The sequence below is a fragment of the Phyllopteryx taeniolatus genome, chromosome 3 (genome assembly GCF_024500385.1).
Source record: "Phyllopteryx taeniolatus isolate TA_2022b chromosome 3, UOR_Ptae_1.2, whole genome shotgun sequence".
Lineage (NCBI taxonomy): Eukaryota > Metazoa > Chordata > Actinopteri > Syngnathiformes > Syngnathidae > Phyllopteryx > Phyllopteryx taeniolatus.
Window position 1 is genome coordinate 9003558 of NC_084504.1, and position 15131 is coordinate 9018688.

Genomic DNA, 15131 nt, shown 5'->3' on the forward strand with positions numbered 1-15131 from the left:
TCAAAATAAAAACAAAAAACAGCAAAATATTAGAAAAAAAGAATGAATGAAAGACACAAAGATTTGACAAAAATATTATGCGAGAGCATAAGAAAATAATAGCAAAATGTTAAGAGAAAATATTAAATAATTGCTCCAAAATATTAATTACAAATTAATAAAATTTTAAATTATACAATATCGTAAAAAAAGAAAACTTTCAAAATATTACCCAAAAATAAAATGAATTGAATAAAAATATCAATATCATTAGAAAATAACATTAACGTTGTAGAAAAACAATATGAAAAATAGATGGAAAAATAAAATTAATAAATATTCAATGAAATAAAACAATATATTAGACACAAAGAATGAGAAATTAATACCATAATTTTAGGAACACAATATAAAATATTTGACCAAAAAAAACACACTTAAATAATAAAGTAACAAAAATAATAGATGAAAACAAAATATTAGATGAAAAAGAAATATTGGACAAATAATTTGAAGATAATATAAACATGTTGGGCAAATAAAATCTAAAATATTCAAGGAGACGCAAACGCTCGAACCAGTCGTACACCGTGCCGCCGAGAAATACACATACAAAACAAAAATATACTGATGAATCGAAATTGTGTCTTCCTCAAATGACATTTTACTTTATATAATGATTTTAGATTTGGATCATATTGCATATCCATATTGGTCGTTGTGTCCTGTCGTCATCCTCAGTTTCAAAGGTTGGAACCCACTCAGTATCGTTTAGGTTGCTTGAAAGAAAATAAATAAACAGGGATTAGAAAAAAATTTATAGTGCAATAGTGGTCTAAATCCAACCATTACTGGATCTAATTCGAGAAGCCTTGCTCTGTATTTCTTGAATCTAGTTCATAACTGTGTGTGTCACTAGTTCTATCGTGTGTGTGTGTGTGTGTCTTCTGTCTGTGTGTGCATGTGGGCTTGTAAATGTCTGCGTGCGGCAGGATTAATGTGTTGCTGTCACGCGGCGGTAGATGATTAAGTAGTAAAACGGCAGGAGAATGAAAGAAGAAAAATAGCAGTGTCAGATAAAAAAGAGGACAGATGAAAAAGAAAATACTTTGCCATCAGAGAAAAATAATCCCATGAAAGATTAATGTTGTACGTGGGACCACCACACAGAAAAGTGGGCTAAATAACTCACCACCAACCCTCCAACAAGAACTAAAACAATTGCTGATAAAGTGCCACTCAACCTGAGACCTTCTTAAATGTGCTTTTTTTGAGAAGAAAGCTTTTTAAGTTTGCACTTTGGAGATGGACAACGAAGATGTGGAGAAATAGCACACCACCATTAGCATTAGTACTACCATGAGCATCTTGTGATACTCTTTTTGTATTTGTGACAGAGAATTCATTTAAAATTACTTGCCAGTTGGGTGTGAAAAAATATACTTTATAACAAAATTACAGAAAACTATAAAAGTGTTAGATAGAAATTAGAAAAAAAAAAACATGCAATAATATTTGAAACAATACACAAATATAAAAAATATACTCTACCAAAAATACAGAAATATTAAGAAAAACAAAAACACTTGAAAAAATAAAACAAAGTTTGTCAAAAATCCTGAAGAAAATGTTTGGGGACAAATATGATAATTATACCAAAAAGAATCCTGAAAAAATACACACTATTAGAAAAATTAAGGGACAATGTTATGAAAATAATAGAAACGTACTTAAAATAAATAAATGAAATACATGAAAAATACTGAAATAGGAAAACCGCTATAATATGACAATATAAATATAAATACTAGGCAAACATATTTGACAAGAAATAAACAAAAAAACACAAATATTATAAAAATACAGCACCCCGCAACCCTGAACAGGATAAGCGGTACTGAGAATGAATGAATGGATGGATGGATAGAGACTGATAAAAAGAAAAAGACACTGAACAAAAAATGCAAACATATTTAATCAAAAGTATTTTTAAAACACAACAGACAAAAATATTAGGTTAAATGATAAAAAAAAAATAGAAAATATTAGATGGAAAAAAAGCACTCAAGCCGGATTTTACACAATTTCAGAATTTTTTGGAAGCGCAGATGTGGCTGGAGGACAAAATGGCTCAGAAGGAGTCTACCGCTGTACCTAAACAATCAGAGGAACAAGAGATAAAACGACATGAGGCGCAGATGTAGTCACCAGCGTCACCCAAACAATCGGAGGGACGAATGAGGAATGGGCGGCATGGTGGACGACTGGTTAGAGCGTCAGCCTCACAGTTCTGAGGAGCCGGGTTCAATCCCCGGTCCCGCCTGTGTGGAGTTTGCATGTTCTACCCGTGCCTGCGTGGGTTTTCTCCGGGCACTCCGGTTTCCTCCCACATCCCAAAAACATGCATTAATTGAATACTTTAAATTGCCCGTAGGTGTGAATGTGAGTGCGAATGTTGTTTGTTTGTATGTGCCCTGCGATTGGCTGGCAACCAGTTCAGGGTGTACCCCGCCTCCTGCCCGATGATAGCTGGGATAAGATCCAGCACGCCCGCGACCCTAGTGAGGAGAAGCAGCTCAGAAAATGGATGGATGGAAGGATGAATGAGGAATGAGATGAGGCGCCATTTGGAATCACCCACACCCCTCCTCGCCCCTTTGGAGCAAAGCCCAACACAGCACTCACTGTCATCTAGCCTAAATGCTCTATTAGATGTGGCGGACAGGATGAAAGCCCTTTTCAATGTTGGAATCCAATGCAAACCACGCCAAGATCTTCCTCCTATCCCCTCTCGCCCGAAGCCAATGTCCACTAAGATGCGAAGGGCCCCTCCTCCACCCATGAAGAATCTTATCTCCAAATCTGACTGATATGTGCGGGGTCATGGCTGTAAATCAGATACAAACAACATTCTCCTCCAGAATAAGTCAGACCCCTATGGAGATCAGGCATTCATCCCTGTAATTACAAGAGACAAAATGTTGGACAGAAATATGGCACAATGAAAGAAGAGCTACAAGCTTAATGAAGATAAAATGTGAACCTATCAAACCATTGTCTCCAGTTATCTCTGCTAGACTAGCGCTATTCATTATCAGGTCACTGTGTAATAAATCAATTGTTGATTAATGACATCATTACAACCTATGATCTAGACTTTTTATTATTAAATGAAACGTTGTTAACAGAAAGTAGTCGTAATACCATTTTAAACGAGGCAACACCAGCAAATTTAATTTTAAATTAATTTTATGAACAATTGTTGAAAAAAGGCGGTGGTATTGCTGCCATTTTTAGATCATTATTTCAGTGTAAAGAAATTATACTGGGTGGTTTTAGCTCTTTTGAATATCTGTGTTTTAGTAAAAGGTGTTCCAAACGTCATAGTTTTAATAATTAATAGACATCCAAGATGCAATGGAAAATTAATGGAGGATTTTTCAGAACTGCTGTCAGTTATTTGTACTAACTATTTTGTCATCACGGTAGACTTTAACATTCATGTTGACAAAAACATGAATGTTTTAAAAATCTAAAGAACCCTCTCCTATACTGGAGACATTTGACCTCTCATATATCATATAAAGAGTCCAACCCACACTCAAGGTCACATCTTAGCCCTGGTCATCTCTAAAGATGTGGAATATCTATCCGCTGATATTAAGGATATGGCTATTTCTGACCATATTTGTGTGTTGTTTGAATTACAGATTCTCCAAAATTTCAGACAACCTCTATGTCTATTAAGAAAAGGTACACAAATGAGAGTACCACCACTAAGTTTATGGCGACCATAGCTGTGTCACAACCAGTGAATGCTGAGACAGTTGATGAACTTTTGGATAAATTCACCTGGAAAATCTCAAATGTCATGAACACTGTCTCTCCTATTAAAACTCAGACAACCTTGAGGCGACCTAGAACACCGTGAAGGAGCACAATGATGGTAAAGACCTCAATCAAAGTGTAGGAAAGCAGAACGTAAGTGGTGAAAAACAAAACTCCAAATTGACTATGATATCTACAGACAAAGTCTTTGTAATTTTAACTAAGAGTTAGTCAGGGCTACACAGCAACACTTCTGAAATCATCAGTCAGGACCTCAACAATACTCACACTCAGCTCACAAACCCCCCTAATCAGATAGTTCCAGAATTCCTCACAGCACGAAATGAAATGCTTATTTTAGCTAGCTGATTTGCAGCAAATAATAAATTGCTCACTTCAGTCAGGCAAGTTTCCAAAAGCTCTTAAAGTAGCTGCTAGTCTTAAATCTCCCCTTCATAGCCAAGATTGTCAAGAAAGTTATTTTTAATCACTCAGCGATTTCTTGAACTTAAATGGACTTTTCAAATTTAAAATTTCAATCAGGATTCCAAACTCATCACAGTACTGAATCAGCTCTTTTCAAAGTGTTAAATGATATAAGGTTAAATACTGACTCGGGAAAGGTGTCAGTTCCGGTCTCAGTGCAGCTTTTGCTACGGTATATCATTATAAACTGCTGAACAGGTTGGGATCGTGGGTATGACAAAATGGAACAGTCCTTAAATGGTTCACGTCATACCTGGAGGAAAGGAGTTATTTCGTAACCATTGGAAGTATTCAATCTCATCGAATGGCAATGACCTATGGAGTTCTTCAAGGGTAAATTTTTGACCCTCTCCTGTTCAGCCTGTATATGCTACCCTTGGGTCAAATTCTTAAGAACCTTAATGTCGACTATAATAGCTATGCAGATGACACGCAGTTATATCTAGCAGTGTCTCGAGATGACTACAGTTCACATGAGGTGGTCTGTCACTGTCTAAAACAGATAAATAACTGGGTAAGCCAAAACATTTTTAAATTAAACCACAACAAAACTGAGATCATTTTTATTGGCAGAAAAGAGGATTGCTGTTCGTAAATACCTGGAGTCACTCTCTTTAAAAAACAAAGACCAAGTCGGAAACCTTGGTGTACTGATAGATTCCGACCTGACTTTCAACAGTCATATCAAATCAATTACTAAAACAGCCTTCTACCAGCTGAAGTACATATCCAGACTGAAGGCTTGCATGTGGCAAGCAGACCAGGAGAAGCTCATCCATGCTTTTATCTCAAGTAGACTTGACTATTGTAATGGTCTTCTGACTGGACTCCCTCAAAAGAGCATTAAACAGCTGCAGCTCATTCAGAATGCTGCAGTTTTCTTTTTGGGGTCGCACAGTACCAACACTGGAACGTATAAGGGGACTGTTCGGGCTCGAGAAGAAGCATTAGTTTGCTGAGGTATAGCCCACGGGAATTGCCGAAATGTGCACACGTGTTCCATTGTCTGCATGTTTAAACTGTGCTGCGGTGTCAACGGCGGGCTTAGAAAAAAAAGGTACGTGACGTTGCATTTGTTTACATCTTGTGGAAAATGTAGCATCTGTGAATGCTACTTTGCTATCACTGTGACCACGAGTAGCTTAACTACTGAAAACCTGTTTGATGTTGAAATAGTGACTCTACAGAGAAATGTAGTTAAACCAGTAGTGTTGCTACTGCTCACCACTGTTCATTTTGGTTCCAAGCATAATTTTACCTACGTGGACAGTGGCGGAGCACAGTGCGAGAGCTTTCGCGCTTGTTTTAAGAAATTAAAACTGTAAACCCTCAGGCAACCCATTCCGAGCCTTGCAATGACTGGTCCACAAGCCTAAAACTGATGTACCTAAAGATTCCTGGTGGATTTTGTATCGATAATGGGGTCCGCTACTAATACAGTCGTATCTCTCGCCTTTACGAACGGATATCCGATCGCATTGGTTTCTCAAAAACAAAAATTATAAGAAAAATACATGGGAAAATAATGCTAAATTATACAAAATATGAAGAAACAATACAAAAATATCCAATAAACAATACAAGAATATTCAATGAAAAATAACAAATATCAAAAAAACAAAAAGTTTGAAAAAAAGTTTAGAATTTTTTTTACGAAAATACAAAGCTTCTGACGAAATATAAAATTATTAGAAAATGATTTTAATAAATAGTAGCATAAACAGTAAAAACATTGTTTGAAAAATATAAACATTGAAAAACTCGAAATATATTAAGTCATAAAAATGTTAGAAAAATAGATAACATTACACAACAAACGTAGAAAATACATGTGCAAAAAAATGCATTAAACAAAGATATTTGAGAAATATATATTGGACAAAAATATACAAACATCAGACAAAACAATACACAAATAGTAGAAAAATACCAAAATATAAGTTGGAAAATACAAATGCATTAGACAAAAATAAAAACGTATTCGATAAAAAATACACAAATATTAGACAAAAATATTAACACTAAATTAGAGGGGGGAATAGGCCTTTTTTAACTTTAAATACCATATTCACGTGACATCAATTGTGTGTACATAGCCTAGTTGTGAGTTGAGTTAGATCAGCTGTCTTTTGCCTCTCCTATTGTGTTTGTCATCTCCCAAATGAATTCTCGCTGTCGCTTTGACCTACAATGTTACAACAAATGTCCCCTTTCGAGCGTTTGGCGCGTAAACAAAGCACTTTGGCCCTCGCATACATCTCCGAGGAGCGTCAACGCCATCTTGGCGCTCATACCTCTTCATTCTGTCTTCATTAAGTGTCCATTACGCGTGTTAAACGCTAATGAATGCCATCAGCTTATTTTAGAAATAGCTGCTTTGTCGGCGGCTGTAATTGATTTCCCAGTGCGCTAATTGATGCCGGGTGAACCGTGCTGATTGAATGTTAAACAAAGCACAAGAGAAAAAGAAGCAGAAGAGAGAGAGAGTGACAACTTTTTTTCTCTGTCAACAAAGAGCAACAGTTTACCCTTTGCTGACGATGAGCGTTTAGCAAAGTTAAATTGACTTGCCATGGGGGCTCGCACAGGTCAAAATATCAGGTACACTTGCAATTCACATAATTTTACTGAGGGCCAAAACGATAATACTTAAATGGTACAAAAAATATAAAAAAAATTACAAATATTAGACAAAAATACATAAATTGGAGAAAAACATATGTTGGAAAAAAAATACATAATACCATAAATTAAATGACATTACAACAAAAATGTATGGGTTTTTTTCACATGAATCATTAGAAACACCTCTCCTTGAGCCGTCACCTTATCGTGGTGGAGAGGTTTGTGTGTCCCAATTATCCTAGGAGCTAAGTTGTCTGGGGCTTCACGCCCCTGGTAGGGTCACCCATGGCAAACAGGTCCTAGGTGAGCGACCAGACAAAAAGCGGTTCCAAAAACCCCTATGACGAAAAAATATATGGATCTAGGTTTCCCTTGCCCGGACGCGGGTCACCGGGGCCCCCCTCTGGAGCCAGGCCTGGAAGTTGGGCTTGAAGGCGAGCGCCTGGTGGCCGGGCACAGTCCGAAAAGTCCGAAAAGGTAACGTGGATCCCCCTTCTTGTCTTGTTCACGATTGAGGGAAGAATGGAACGGGAGATGGACAGGCGGATCGGTGCAGCGCCTGCAGTGATTTGGACATTGTATCGGTCCGTTGTGGTAAAGAAGGAGCTAAGCCGAAAGGCGAAGCTCTCAATTTACAGGTCGATCTACCTTCCTACCCTCACCTATGGTCACGAGTTGTGGGTCGTGACCGAAAGAACGAGATCCCGGATACAAGCGGCCGCAATGAGTTTCCTCCGCAGGGTGTCCAGACTCTCCCTTAGAGATAAGGTGAGAAGCTTGGTCGTCCGGGAGGAGCTCAGAGTAAAGCTGCTGCTACTCCACATTGAGAGGAGCCAGATGAGGTGGCTCGGGCATCTGTTTAGGATGCCTCCTGGACCCAGAGGTGATGAGATGTTCCGGGCACGTCCCACCGGGAGGAGACCCCGGGGACGACCCAGGACACGCTGGAGAGACTAACTCTCTCGGCTTGCCTGGGAACGCCTCGGGATCCCCTCGGAAGAGCTGGATGAAGTGGCTGGAGAGAGGGAAGTCTGGGCGTCCCTGCTAAAGCTACTGCCCTCGTGACCCGACCTCGGATAAGCGGAAGACAATGGATGGATGGATGGACATTCATTCATTCATCCATCCATCCATCCATTTTCTGAGCCGCTTCTCCTCACTAGGGTCGCGGGCGTGCTGGAGCCTATCCCAGCTATCTTCGCGTGAGAGGCGGGGTACACCCTGAACTGGTCACCAGCCAATCGCAGGGCACAGGCGCAGGGATTGGCTCCAGCATGCCCACGACCCTAGTGAGGATAAGCGGTTTGGAAAATGAATTAATGCATTTGACAGTTTAAGGTGGAATTAAAACCTTTTTCCAGAAATATTCATCTCAGAAAGACAAAATTAGATTTGCTGTATGTACTCTTAACATGAGCTTCCAAGTGTATATATTATTTTGAGATGCTGGCTAAAGGTCGACGTCCGCGCCGTTTCAGTGAGTGCAAAAAACAGACTGCAAAATTTAAACACCATCGAGTGTTTTCTTTTGCATGTTGTTTTACATATGAAGTCTTTGTGGTTGAGGAAGGTTGCCGTGTGGGTGGATAATAACACATGAATTGAAGGTGTTTGTTGTTTTACAAAGTGCTTCTCCTTATTATCACATTAATGAAGTTGAAAAATAGCAATCAGTGCTGGTCTTTACTGGTCATGCCAGAAAACCGAGACAAGACCAAGACCTTAAAAATCTCGAGACCAATACTGGTCTTGAGTATTACAAGATTACGTCATAATAACCAAATGTAAATGTATCATAAAATTACAAGTACAGACAATGTAATCTCAAATGAGAAGCCTAAAGCCTCCAAATTAGCGCTGACAAGGTGGGAAAGTGCACTTGGATGCATCCGTTTCAGTCTTACAAACTATACTACTTTGCATTACATTACGGTGTAGCGTGTTATGTACTTAAAAGTGCTCTTGTTGGTGTCACATGAAGGAGAGTTCAATTATTCATGAGCGTGTTTGCTCTTGTGGGGACGACTCGAGCTTGCTTCCTTACACACTAATGACAAAAAGACCAAAACAGACACCTTATGTGTGCAAATGTGTGTGTGTGTGTCATTTAGTGTTCTTCGCATTTCCCACAAGGCCGTGCGTGAGTCGCCAAGTGGCGACTCCCCGGGGACCACCACGCCAGTGCCTCCATTGTTGCTGCCGTGATATATTGCCAGGAAAGGCCCGGAAGGTAGAAGCCACTTATTTAGACGTCAAATTAGGGCCTACAGACACACACATACACACACACACACGAACACGCACGCGCACACACACCCGCCCATTCTCACACACTCATAGGTGAAAGGCGATTATGTTTGCATTTTTTTTCTAGTGGGGTCCCCACAAAGAAAAGTATCCCCACAATAAGAGTAGAACCGCACTACGATAGCGAGACAAGAGCAGACACACACTTGAATTTGTAATGTGCAGGCTCCATTTTAAAGCTTGAGTGTGAATGAAATTCCCATATATTGACGTGAACAGCTTCACCTTATTGACATTTACAGTTATGATTTTACTACCTACACCAAGCATGAAATACAGTTTTTACATAGAAAGTACATGCGTCTTTGTTACCAGTTTGGCCTTGGCGAAGGTGAGAGCTTTGCCGTTTGATGTATATTTAATGACAAGCGCGTGGAGGCAACGTGAGGGCGTCCCTGGCTTAATTAGCTGTGACGCACAACACCAACAGGCCTTGTTACGCTATTAAAAATTAATACTTGACGACGTGGCGGGCAAAGTTTACATATGTGAGGCGTTAAAAGCGACAAACACAAGTAATGAGATGTGAGTGAGTCAGCAGTGTGTGTGTGTGTGTGTGTGCGTGCGTGTGTTTGCGTGTGTCTATTGTCTTTCTATTTTTGTTCGGCACGACCCTTGATTCTCCACCTTTTTCTGCATTGAGACTTTTCTGTGGCTTTATCCGGCATATTAGAAATTTTAAATGGACACTGAACAACCAAAATTCAATATATTTGTGTATTTATTCTGCATATTCATGTTTGCCAAATGTTTTGGCATTTAAGTTAATATTTTGTGCACGTATTTTTCTAATAAAAAGTCAAAATTAAAAATGGAATCTGCTCACTTGAAATTCACATTCGACCCCACAGAATCAAAACTCTAAATAGAACCTTCAAATCCAAAATATAAATTAGTGCAAGTGTGCTGGGTTGCTTGAAATTAAAAATTGCTGTCGTCTGATGTTTCTCCACCACCGCTATGTCAGGCTAGTTGACCACCACTAGTTTGTCAATCTGGATCTGAAAGTCCCACAGGCCTGGTTGTTCTCAACCACCTTGGATGGTGTCTGCCATCTTGATTCTGGGACCTCTGCTCCACATTTGGTACAGATGTTCCCGACACTATGCCTGCTACCTGGTTATGCCGCTCCATGTAAGCCTTGCCTGCCGGCTTATCTTCCACCCTGTTGTGATGTGCTGCACTGTGTCTGGGGCTTCTTTGCACAGCCTGCATCTGGGCTCTTCCTGTCTGATGTGGCGCAGACCCCAGCCTCTATTGATCTTGCGTTTAGGGCCTGTTCTTGTGCTGCCATAATTAGTGTCACCTTGTTGTATTTCAGTTCAGCCTTCTCCAGCCACTGCTATGCTTTCTCTATGTCACTGTATATACTGTATATATTAGGGGTGCAATGATGCACTGAATTTACGGTTTTGTACCTCACATAGTCAAATTTCAAGATGGACCCTACATACTCAAAATTTAAAATGCCAGCCCCATACCCCCCACACTGAGTATTCAAACTCCAAATTATATTTCTCACAAAATGTGCGGGGGTCATTTTAAATTAAAAATGGATCCTGCACAGTTGAAATTAAAAATATTCCCTGTATACTCAAAATTAAATTTGGACACCATGTAATTAAAGTTAAAAATTAGCCATGCATACTCCAATTTCAAGATGGAGGCCATCCACACACTCCAAATACAATATTTTAAAAAAACTATTTTTAAATGTAATTGACCCCACACAGATAAAATTCTAATTGTATCCTACACATACAAAATTCTAAGTGGATATCACACCTGTGAAATTTAAAAATGACCCTTCACGCTGAAAAATACAAATGGAGCCCGAACAGTTCAAATCAACATTCAAAATTTTTATTTCACACTGCACACTTAAAATTGAAAATGGAGGCCGCCCATCCAGTGGAAATTCAAAATGGACCCCGCACACTTCTTTGTTACCTGAAAAGTGGATGCTACTGTCTGGATGACATCAGTGACGTTGAAACCACAACACAAAAAGATAGTTCATCACAAAAAGCACAAAATGTCACGTGGACAAGGATACACACACACACACACACACACGCACACACAAAGACACGCACGCAATAGGACAGTGTGACCTGTGAGAGCGCGGAGCAACGAAACACTTTCCTGTAATAACTTCAGCTACATCTAATCCTATTTCCTTTACAGGTCTGTTAGTGCATGTGTGTGTGCATGTGACAGTGTGCATTAAGGTGAGAAAAAAAATGTATGTGTGTGTGTTTGTCTACAGCTTAATTCTTTTTCTGCCGACTCAGCAAAGCCCCGACACACCTGCTCAGCCGCAACTTTAACACACTCACATGCACACGCACACGTATATACGCAGACACACAAGCCATCAGAGACTTTGCTGGACATTCGGATGCAATTGAAAGCAGTATGAAAACAGGAAACAGAAACTCAGTACATGTGTCTGTTTTTATTTTCATGTTATTGTGTTATTTTATTTATTTGAAGAATTCCCACTGCGAGTCGCGAGTGTGTTGAGCAGCAAAGCTAACGGCGCACCGGAAACATCAGGGGCAGCGTGACGCATTAGGAAAGTTACTTTTCTCAAACTTAGCCAAGCTTATTTATGCATACAGATGCTGTATACTTATTTATCTCATTATTATTTCATTCCAACACCAAACTTCCATATAACCCTTCTAAAAAATTGGTTGTGATTCATTTCTGATGTCTTTGTCTTGTTTTAAATGTTTTTAAGATGACATTGATGATAATTCAACATTAAGTGTATTTATTTTTGAATAATAATGAACATTTCCAAATGTAATTTTTTTTAACGTTGTAATGGATTTCTAAAGTCAGACTATTACAATTTTGATATTCACTTTATGAAGTACTCAGAGGGAAAATGAATAAATCATGAACAATGAACACAATTATTTAAAAAAAAAAAAAAAGAAATCTGAAATGAAATTGACCCGCACAGTTGAAAATCAAAATGGAAAGCTATCGCACGTCAAAAATAATTTAGATCAAAATGGAGCCCGAAGACTTTAAACCCGACTCTGCGCACTCCAAAGTCAGTGTAGACCCGTACATTTGAAATTGAAAATGGGAAGTTCCCAACTTCCCGCACGGTGAAGAAATTTGGTTCAAAATGGAGCCCGCACACTCCAAATTCAAAATGACAGTTGTATATTTCCATCCATTCTCTCTCTTCCATGTTCTGGACCCTCCACACTTGAGAATCATTACATTTAAACAGTTTGTGGACACGGACAGTTTACATGAAGTTTGAAATTGAAAGTTCCCACAGGTCACAGTAATTTCATCCAAAATGCAACCAACACACTCAGAATTAAAAAATAAAGCCCATGCCTTCGAAATTAAAAGTATTCCACAAGTTAATTTGACTTAAAATCGAAATTCAGTATGGACCCCATGCACTTGAAATTGAAATGGAGCCTGTGCAGTTGTAAATCATTCAATTCAAAACCCTGAGTGTATGGACTGTGCACACTCGAAAATTCTCACTGGAGCCTGCAGACTTCAAATTGAATTAATTCGGAATGGATCGGCACACTCGAAAATCAAAACTGGAAGTTCCCACACGCTCAAGTAATTTGGTTGAAAAAGGAGCTTACACTCATGCCGCGTACACTTGAATTTCAAAATGGGCCCCACTAGGAGTTGTACAGAATAGAACACTAGTCGAGTTTACTACTCCGAAATGGCAGCCTTTGACTAGTCGAAAATCAAGTGGTTTTGGTTTGAGGAGGCGACTGGGCGCTTGTAGCAACACTGGATCAAATGATTCCTTCCATCTTCTTAATTGACTACAATTGTGCTCTATTTCTGTAAGTGCAGCTTTGGTAAGAGAGCGAGAAACAGTCCTCTCCTTGAGCCGTCACCTTATCGTGGTGGAGGGGTTTGTGTGTCCCAATGATCCTAGGAACTAAGTTGTCTGTGGCTTCATGCCCCTGGTAGAGTCACCCATGGCAAACAGGTCCTAGGTGAAGGACCAGACAAAGCACGTCTCCAAAAACCCCTATGACGAATAAAATATATGGATCGAGGTTTCCCTTGTCCGGACGCGGGTCATCGGGGTCCCCCTCTGGAGCCAGCCCTGGAGGTGGGGCTCGAAGGCGAGCGCCTGGTGGCCGGGCCTGCACCGGGCGGGCACAGTCCGAAAGGGTAACGTGGGTCCCCCTTCCCATGGGCTCACCACCTGTGAGAGGGGCCATAGGGGTTGGGTGCAGTGTGACCTTGGCGATGCGATCCCCGGCTACAGAAGGTGGCTCGAGGGACTTGGAATGTCATCTCTCTGGCAGGGAAGGAGCCCGAGCTGGTGTGTGAGGTTGAGAAGTTCAGACTAGATATAGTCGGGCTCACCTCCACACACGGCTTGGGCTCAAGTACCAGTCCTCTTGAGAGGGGTTGGACTCTTTTCCACACTGGAGTTGCCCAGGGTGAGAATACTTTGAAGACGTCCTCAATTCCATCGACACGCCTTCCCATGAGGAAGTAGAGTCTGGGGTATCTGAGGCGGGCTCTCCTATCTCTGGGGTTGAGGTCACGGAGGTGGTTAAAAAGCTCCTCGGTGGCAAGGCCCCAGGGTTGGCCCGGAGTTCCTCAAGGCTCTGGATGTTGTAGGGCTGTCCTGGTTGACACGCCTCTGCAACATTGCATGGACATCGGGGACAGTGCCTCTGGATTGGCATACTGGGGTGGTGGTCCCCCTTTTTAAGATGAAGTGGATGGATGGATGGATGGTTGGTTGGTTGGATAGATGGAAGGAAGGAAGGAAGGAAGAAAGAAAGAAAAAAAGAGAAAGAAAGAGAAAAAAAAAATCCAGTCCCGGTTGACAGAGTTGTGCAAACTTTACCTGGCGTCCCGGTGCCAAGCACACTGACCAGAGGATTTTTTTCCTCTGGCTGGCAGCCACATCCGTGCTCGTGTTCTAATGTATATGTTCGTCTTAAATTCTGTGTATGAGCTGTCCATTGTCAGCACTGATTACTATACTACTACTACTTACTATAGAGTAGATTACTGCAAAGCATTTCCTCCACCTGTGACTTTGTTTTCATTATAGTACAGGACTGAAAAGAAATTGATGAAGTAGCATGTGGTCCATTGTCCAAACTTATTTTGTACTCTCTGTTCCAAGTAACTGCAAAAATAAATTGTATAGTGTTTAGCATAGCATATTTGTCAGAAGATCTGGTATACTGCATTCTGCCCCATGCAATGTCTCCTCTGGAAATACAACTTCTGTGTGCGTGTGTGTGTGTGTGTGTGTGTGTGTGTGTGTGTGTGTGTGTGTGTGTGTGTGTGTGTGTGCGTGTGTGTGTGTGTGTGTAAACAGGGTTCATTAGTATAGCGACAGCCGCTAGCGTTCACGCCGCATCCACACCACCTGGGACACACATACACACGAAAATGTGCACCTGGCAGATAATCTACAAGCATGTAAACAAAAGCATACACACACACATCTTTCAAAATGGAGTTCTATGTTTGCTTTATGAGGGTGTGTGTGTGTGTGTGTGCGCGCATGTGTGTGTTTTATTGTGCTGTTATGGCTAAGTAGCAGAGCTAACATGAAGCTAAATGACGCAAATAAATAGCAGGGGAAAGGCATAGTTGTGTGTGATGTACACAATTGTCAAAGAATTGGTTCACCACCAGTCTGCATGCATTCTTCCACTTCGCCATTGCTTTGGTTTCTGTTTCAGTGGGTTTTAAAATCAAAGGTCGACATGTATTCTTCCACTGTGCCATGGCTTGGGTTTCTGTTTTAGTGGTTTAAAAAAAAATAAAAAATCACCCGTCTGCATGTATTCTTCCACTTCAATGTGGCTTTGATTTCTGTTTAAGTGGGTTTTAAAATCACCGGTCGACATGTATTTTTCCAC